Raw genomic sequence first — 9,545 nt, 5'->3', positions numbered from 1 at the left:
TGACGGGCAGCTCCGACGACTGTTGACTGACGGGCAGCTCCGACGACTGTTGACTGGCGGGCAGCTCCGACGACTGTTGACTGGCGGGCAGCTCCGACGACTGTTGACTGGCGGGCAGCTCCGACGACTGTTGACTGGCGGGCAGCTCCGACGACTGTTGACTGGCGGGCAGCTCCGACGACTGTTGACTGGCGGGCAGCTCTGACGACTGTTGACTGGCGAGGCTGGGTTTACGCACTTGCAGTTTAGTGCGGGGAGCGGGAACAGGACGAGTCGGACTGGGTGGACGCACTTCCAGGTCCGCACGAGAGACAGGAGCTGGAAACCCAGGGCTATGGAGGCGCACAGCCGGTCTAGATCTTACCTCCTGCACAACCCGCCTTGGCTGGATGGAACTAGTAGCCCTGTACGAGCGGGGTGCTCGTACAGGGCAGACTGGGCTGTGCAGGGGCCTGATGGTAGCCGTGCGTAGAGCGGGAGTTGGTTAGCCTGGTCCTCGGAGGCGTACCGGCGACCAGATGCGCTGCGCAGGCATCCTCCTACCAGGCTGGATGCCCGCTCTAGCACGGCACCTGCGAGGGGCTGGAATAACTCGCACCGGACTGTGCGTGCGTATGGGTGAGATAGTGCGCTTCTCAGCGAAACTTAGCGCTCTCCACCCCATACGCTCCTCCATATAACCACGGGTAGCTGACTTCCGGCTCTTCCTTCGCCTAGCCAAACTACCCGTGTGCCCCCCCAAAACAATTTCTTGGGGGTGCCTCTCGTGCTTCTCCCTCAGCGCGTCTCTGGCCTCGTACCATCGCCTCTCCGCCTTGGCTGCCTCAATTTCCCACTGCCTCAATTTCCCATGTCTTTGTCTGTTCAGCTGTTCGATCCTTTGAGAAGAATAAACTTGGTTTAAGCTTTCACAGTGTCCGTCGAGTTCTTACCCTGATAATTAGAACCTAAGAGAAGGGATACATTCTAATTACAATAGTTCAACAGTTCAATCATATATGCATTTTATGCAGATAAGACATCTTAATTATCGATGTTACCGAGCTAATTCTGATTCTTCCGCCACAGGGTCTGAATACTTTCCGATGCCACTGTAATAGATAGGGGTAAAGTGACTAGGCAACAGGATAGATAATAGACAGTAGCAGCAGTGTGTGTGTGTGTGTGTGTGTGGTGTCAGCATGCAGAACTACTAACTCGGGTTTCATGATCACTAGTTTCCCATCTCATCTGTGGCGCTGCTTTCCTGTGCTAGTCTACAAGTGCTGTGCTATATATGGGATGCTTAATTAGCCATATATACTCATAGTGTAAATAATTGCTTTAGTGTGATTTAAGTTTAAGTGCAATTAGGCTTTAAGCCTTTGGGATGTTTTGATGTATAAAGTCATAGTATGAGAAGAGAAAAAGGTTGCTGCATGTTTGGGGAAGTGTCTGTGGGACCGAGGACCCCAGATATGCAATCTGACACAACAGCAAGTCAGTATTTTTCAGAGCGAATCCAACATCTTTATTACCTAAAGTTAATGAAGGTATATTAAACAACGTTGTTTACTGTTAGGTTCTACTCCAGGTACAGACCAGACAGACACTGATTAAAGCTCAAACCAGATTTATTCACTCACTCAACTGGATGCTTCAGCTGAATAGCATAACATACAAGTCACACAAGCATATACACTGAGTATACAAAACATTAAGAACAGCTGCTCTTTCCATGACATAGTTTTCATTTGGATTCACCTGGTCAGTCTATGATCCCTTATTGATGTCACTTGTTAAATCCACTTCAAATCAGTGTAGATGAATGGGAGGAGACTAGCTAAGAGGCCGGTTGAAGAAGGATTATTAAGCCTTGAGACAATTAAGATGGATTGTTTATGTGTGCCATTCAGAGGGTGAATGGGCAAGACAAAAGATTGAAGTGCCTTTGAACAGGGTGTGGTAGTAGGTTCCAGGCGCATCGGTTTGAGTGTGTCAATAACTGCGACACCGCTGGGTTTTTCACCCTCAACAGTTTCCCGTGTGTATCAAGAATGGTCCACCACCCAAAGGACATCCAGTCAGCTTGACACAACTGTGGGAAGCATTGCAGTCAACATGGGCCAGCATCCATATGGAACGCTTTCGACACTTTGTAGAGTCCATGACCTGACGATTTGAGGCTGTTCTGAGGGAAAAAGGTGAACCTCAATATTAGGACGGTGTTGCTAATGCAGCTGTCATGACATTTCTCCAAGCAGCCTTTCTCCACTCGCTGGAGAACTAAATGAGGAAACAAGTCGAGACCGGATCAATGAAACACTCCCGGTAGAGATGTGTGTTGTTTGACAAAGTAAAAAGTTATTTTACTCCGTTAATCATAAAAGTAATCTAACACCTTTATCAAACACCTGCCCCCAATCACCCCTTACCCAAAACAAGAGTAAATATTGGACCATAAATTGTGCCTTCCTGTATTATACTTATGCTAAAATGTTTGTTCTATTCTACTGCCATTTACTTTGTTCGTACTCTTTTGTTTCTTATCGTTGTATTGTCAAGAAGGAACCTGCAAGTAAGCATTTAGTTGGACGGTGTAGACAATGTGTATCCTGCACAAACAACTAATAAAACTGGTAACTTTAATGCGTTACCCCCAACACTGTAGGTAATACAGTTACTGTTCTCTCTCTACTCCCATCCTCTCCCTCTGTCCTTATCTTCACCTCTCATCTTTCTCTGTCTACCTCCTCCTCCCTGTCTACCTCCTCTTTCTCTCTACCCCCTTCTCACACTTCACCCCTCCCCTCTTTCTCGGAGGCGTTCAAGGCATTTGCAGAGCTCTTCCAGGAAGCCTCGTCCCAGCCGGTCTTCAAGGCATTTGCAGAGCTCTTCCAGGAAGCCTCGTCCCAGCCGGTCCCCTACGGTTTCTGTGCGTACCCCTCCTCCCGGGCCATCTACGCTGTAGACCTTATGCTCAAGTGGGGCACTGGGGACAGAGGTGAGGCCTTGCTGTATTAATGCGTACTTATCATGTGTATGTTTCTATACCTCCAAGTGTGTGTGTATTGTGTGTGTGTATTGTGGGAGCAAATACTCATGCCAATGATTACTGATCACCCTGAAGTATTGAGACAAAAACATATATAACAAGTATGACATGTGAGCGGAATGTCTGCTGAGATTGGTAAATGTAGGCAGTAGGTGTAACAAGGAACTCATGGTTGTACTGGGTACATACGTATGTGATAAATATATTATTCATGTAAAAACAGAACGTAGGCAGAAAAGATAAACTCATGGTTGTGCTGGGGACATATGTACGCAATAAATGTATACATTTTTTTGTTTAGTAACCAGGGCCTCGCCACCATTATAATCTAGACTGAAGCAGATGTGGGCGTTAACAAGAACTGAGACTGGAAGAAAATGGTGGTGAAGGGGCAAGGGGAGTTATTATCCATATAGAGGGAAGTGACTCTGTGTGGTATGTAAAGAGGGAAAACTATAATAGACAGGGCTCTGTGACAAAGTTAGTTGTTTCATGGAATTGCTCGGCTATGTTACTTTGTGATAAAGTCTAACTGAATTTACAAATTCCAGTATTGGTGCAAATATTTGACTCAATATTTCCACAGCAGTATGCGTGAGAACTCTACATTCCTCACTGAGTTCCTCACACATTCACAGGATGGGTGAACTGTATACACTGTGGGAACAGGAGGACAGTTAGTCTGGCCTTGAACTGGCTACAGTCTCAAACAATAGATAGGCTAACTGTTATTGTCCACGTTCTTATTGATAATCTCACACTTTGAGTGGAAATGGTCCCACGCATGGTTTCCACACAGATTTGTGCTTACTCGTGATTGATAAATGAGGCCTTGTAAGTATTGTGATGGATGGTACTGTGATGGATGGTACTGTGATGGATGGTACCGCCATTGTAAGGAAAGGAGGGGGAGCAGCGGAGGACCAGCAGCAGCTGCATAAAACATTTTTGTGTAAAGTAACACATGCATTGGCTTAAGGTTGTTACTCTGTATTCGTTGGGTCCCTACATTTACAGACCTAAAACTGTATGGCTACTGGGGCTTGTTGGGAATAATACATTTTTTCAAGGTGTGGAAAATGCTGGATAAAAAGATAAAGTGAACACGTTTTAGTATTTTAAAAGGTTTAATAGACACATGCACATGGGGAGACACATGTTCCTCGGAAGGTCTGTACCTATCTACTGAAGAACAAACCACTCATCTTATCTCTGTTGGCTCTCCAAGTGCCTAGGCCCTGTTCAAAACATCTCCACCCTCTGGGTCAGAGTAAACTCTATCGTTTGAATGAGCCCATTGCTGAGTTACAGCTATCAGCCTTAGCCTCAGGAAGGTCACCTAGGATACCAAGTTCTGCTTTATGGTGATGAGGTCACCCAGATGCTACAACTTCATTTAGTGGGCATGAATAATTTAGGACCCAACAGGTTAGGAGGGTGAGAGTGGGGAGTAAGGCCGGAGCCAGTCTTCTGTTATTTAAAATGTGGTCCTGTATGGCTCATTTGGTAGAGCATGGCGCTTGGAATGCCAAAGGTCATGGGTTTAACAGTTAATTAGTGATTTATAACACATACTGATCCCTACAGAGGTTTAGTTTCACTAAACTGCAAACAGCATATAGGAAAATGGCTATATATCATAAAATCACATTTTATTGGTCACATACACATGGTTAGCAGATGTTATTGCGAGTGTAGCGAAATGCTTGTGATTCTAGATCTGACTGAAGTAATATCTAACAAGTAATCTAACAATTCCACAACAACTACCGAATACACACAAATCCTAGTAAAGGGATGGAATAAGAATATATACATATAAATATATGGATGATCGATGACCGTGCGGCATAGGTAAGATGCAATAGATGGTATAAAAATACAGTTTATACATATGGGAGGAGTAATGCAAGGTATGTAAACATTATTAAAGTGGCATTATTAAAGTGACTAGTGATCTATTTTTTTAAAAGGCCAATGATTTCAAGTCTGTATGGAGGCAGCAGCCTCGCTGTGTTAGTGACGGCTGTTTAACAGTCTGACCTTGCCTTCTGGATGGTAGCGGGGTGAACAGGCAGTGGCTCGGGTAGTTGTTGTCCTTGATGATCTTTTTGGCCTTCCAGTGACAACGGGTGCTGTAGGTGTCCTGGAGGGCAGGTAGTTTGCCCCCGGTGATGCGTTGTGCAGATCGCACCACCCTCTGGAGAGCCCTGCGGTTGTGGGCGATGCAGTTGCCGTACCAGGCGGTGATACAGCCCACCAGGATGCTCTCGATTGTGTATCTGTAAAAGTTTGAGGGTTTTAGGTGACACAGGGGGATAGGTACAATGGCACTGTTCATCTATAAATCAATAGTTATACCATTATGGAGTATTACCAGTGTAGACCATTGTACACTACATACTTAATCAAATTTCTTACACATAATTTGTATTTCTTAATTTCTCATAAACCTAATTTTAGTTATATTATATAATATAAGTTCCATTTAAATGTAATCCATTATTAACCCCTGCTAATATTATCCAGTGTATGATCTAACCCTCTATGATCTGTTCCTAGATCAGGTGAATGTGTGATGAAGCCTCAGATCCTAGAGGTGAACTTTAGTCCAGACTGCACCTGGGCCTGCCTCTGTCACCCTGGTTTCTACGACTACATGTTCCAAACACTCTTCCTGGATGAGGCTGATCAGTGCCTTGTCACTCAGGTCTCATGATGACCTCTAACCCCTGACCTTTGTGGGAGTTAATCCGGGGTCTGCACCTTTGGGGAGGGTACTGTCACGTCCTGACCAGTAAAGAGGCTGTTTGTTATTGTAGTTTGGTCAGGGCAAACAGCCCCTTTACTTGTCAGGACGTGACAGTAACCTGTCCACCCCTGCTAACTGCTTATTATTATTTACCCCTCCCGAAGTCTCTGGACTAAGGCGCGTTGCTGGAGACCTCGGGCTGAGGCGCGTCGCTGGAGACCTCGGACTGGAGGGCGACTCTGGGGAGCTCCGGACTGGAGGGCGACTCTGGGGAGCTCCGGACTGGAGGGCGACTCTGGGGAGCTCCGGACTGGAGGGCGACTCTGGGGAGCTCCGGACTGGAGGGCGACTCTGGGGAGCTCCGGACTGGAGGGCGACTCTGGGGAGCTCCGGACTGGCTCCGAACTGTGGGCCATCTCTAGACGGGGCACTGTCGCCGGAAGCTCTGGACGGGGCACTGTCGCCGGAAGCTCTGGACGGCAACTGTCGTCGGAAACTCTGGACGGGGAACTGTCGTCGGAAACTCTGGACGGGGAACTGTCGTCGGAAACTCTGGACGGGGAACTGTCGTCGGAAGCTCTGGACGGGGAACTGTCGTCGGAAGCTCTGGACGGGGAACTGTTGTTGGAAGCTGACGCACTGGAGGCCTGGTGCGTGGGGCTGGTACTGGAGATACCAGACTGGAGACACGCACCCCAAGGCTAGTGCGAGGAGCGGGAATAGGACGTACTGGACTGGGCTGATGCACTGGTGGCCTGGTGCGTGGTGCTGGCTTTGGAGGCGCCAGACTGGAAACACGCACCTCAAGGCTAGTGCGAGGAGTGGGAACTGGATACACTGGGTCATGAGTAGGCACCGGCGGTCTGGAGCGCATCACCTGCACAACCCGTCCTGGCTGGATGGTAACAGTAGCCCTGCACGAGCAGAGTGCTGGCACAGGGCGAACTGGGTTGTGCAGAGGCCTGATGGCTGCCGTGCGTAGAGCAGGCGTAGGGTAGCCTGGGCCTAGGAGGCGCACTGGTGGCCAGATGTGCTGTGCAGGCATACTCCTACCTGGCTGGATGCCCACTCTAGCACGGCACTTGCGAGGGGCTGGGATCGCTCGCACCGGACTGTGCGTGCGCATGGGCGAGATCGTGTGCAATTCCGCATACACCGGTGCTCTCATGATCCGAGCCACTCTCCCTGTGTGCCCCCCCCCCCCCAAAAAAAAATATTGGGGCTGCCTCTCGCACTTGCCAATCGGCGCGTATAACGCCTCGTAATGGCGCCTTTCCGCCTTGGCTGACTCCAGCTCCTCCTTAGGGCGCTGGTACTCCCCAGCCTGGTGCCATGGTCCTGCCCCGTCCAGGATCTCCTCCCATGTCCATGAATCCTTATATTCCTCCTGCTGCTCCTTCCTCCACTGCTTGGTCCGTTTGTGGTGGGTAGTTCTGTCACGATTGTCGTAAGGAGTGGACCAAAACGCAGCGGGAAAATCTTCTTTTTTATTTGAAGAAGGAAAACAAAATAAACACGTATACAAAACAAACGACTCCAAACAGTCCTGTCAGGTGCAACAAACACTAAACCAGGAAATAACTACCCACAAACCCCCATAGAACAAACACCCCTATAAATAGGACCTTTAATCAAAGGCAACGAGAAGCAGCTGCCTCCAATTGAAGGTCAACCCAATAAACACCACATAGAAATAGACCAACTAGAAATAACATAGAAATACACTAACATAGCACATAACCCAAACAACCCCGAAACACCCTAAACAAACACCCCCTGCCACGCCCTGACCAAACTACAATAACAAACAGCCCCTTTACTGGTCAGGACGTGACACGTGGGCTGCATTCGATCCCTACTGAGGTCCAGAGGATCGCACTTCAAATGTATTATATTTCCTCTTCATCAAAATTAGCAAAGAAATTGTTTTTAAATAACTTTTGGAGTTTTCTCTGCTCCCTGACGGTCTAGATTTTGTTTTGATGACTGTTAGCAAACTGGAAAGAGTGAAGAGACTGTAAATGTAGGTTCATTATCATTTCTACACAGTTTGGATTTGGCTTCAGTCATATTAAATGTCAAATGAGGTTTTCTCCAAATATTTGTATTTTTACATTATTCAAACCTCACGGGACGGATCTGGGCCACAGGCTGTATATTTGACAGCCTTGTCTGGACTGATACGCTGGATACGCAAAAACGTGTGAACACACACACACACACACACACACACACACACACACACACACACACACACACACACACACACACACACACACACACACCACCCAGAGTAGGGTTGGTAAAGGGAGTGGGAACAAGCTAAAGGTTGGGAAGGTGATCTAGAAGGAGAGCAAGAGGAAAGGCAAGTTTTTGCCGCTCCAGTACAAAACAATGGAGGAGGTTGACCATCGCACTAAGGATCTTGCACTGTTCTGCTCTGTGGTTTCTCTCTAGATCCTCCAACTTCTGTGGGAGAAAAAAATCGATTGACTAAGATAAAAAGGATGTTACCAAGTGCATTAGCTGGTTCTGGGGAAAGCTCAGGTTAAAGATCCCATTAGCCAATGTATGTATATGGTTACATTGGCTAATGCACATGCATCTGACATACTGATGTCAGGGAACATGGGGACGGGATGATGGCAGAATAACCAAAAGGTGAAACATGCATATACAATCAAATGTATTATTTTTTGTATTACATAAGGGGTCCCGCCACCATTTTAATATACCCCGAAGCAGATGTGGGCGTTACTGGGCGTGAACAAGCAAGAACTCAGACTGAAAGATAATGGTGGCGAAAGGACAAGGGGAGTCATTTCATTTACATATGGGGCTGTACCCTTTTGCTGAATGGGAGGCTGCGAAGCTATAAAGGCAGAGCTCCGTGCTTAGAAAGTTGGTTGTTCCGTGGATCAGCACGGCTGTGCTACTTTGTATTAAAGTCTCATTTGAATTCACAAGTTCCAGTAAGAGTGTTATATTTCTGAGTCAATATTCCACTACACTTCCAAGGAACACTGGTTTATTTTGTAAATGTTCTGATCGGTATTAAAGCTCATGTAAATGTTAAATGAACTGGCAGAGTGGTGTATTACTAGTAATTTGTGTGAAGAGGCGTTCATAATCATACCCCAATCATAAGTATGGTGATTGATGGGTTACAGTGGTGTAGAAAAATCAGCTCCTGTAGCTAACTGTTAAGCATTCACCCAAGGTTTATTCAATAGTGACCTGCGCAGGGGAGACCTTTTCTGGACTTTCTTAGACATACATTTGACCTTATATAGGCAAGATTTGAGATTTTACTAGGCAAGTCAGTTAAGAACAAATTCTTATTTACAATGACGGCCTACACCGGCCAAACCCCGACGATGCTGGGCCAATTGTGCGCCGCCCGATGGGACTCTCAGTCACGACCGGTTGTGATACAGCCTGGATTGGAACCAGGGTATCTGTAGTGACGCCTCAAGCACTGAGATGCAGTGCCTTAGACTGCTCAGTTTTGTCGTTTCTGCAGAGTTTTCTTGCCAAGCTTATCTATTAGACACACATGTGGGATTGCCACTTTTCATACTCCCCTTTCTGAAATGCTGATTTGTCTCTTTCTACTTGGATAACATCTTTAAACCTCATCGTACAGTTGTCTAACACAGTTGACATGCATGACAATTTCAATGCTGTGTCATTCTATTACAGCATCTTTTGGCAATGAATGGAATTCCACCATTGAATATGCTTTCTAAATAGCAGCAG

The sequence above is a fragment of the Salmo trutta genome, chromosome 40 (genome assembly GCF_901001165.1).
Source record: "Salmo trutta chromosome 40, fSalTru1.1, whole genome shotgun sequence".
NCBI classification, from domain to species: domain Eukaryota; kingdom Metazoa; phylum Chordata; class Actinopteri; order Salmoniformes; family Salmonidae; genus Salmo; species Salmo trutta.
The sequence above is the reverse complement of the archived record's forward strand: the minus strand, read 5'-3'. Positions refer to the sequence as shown.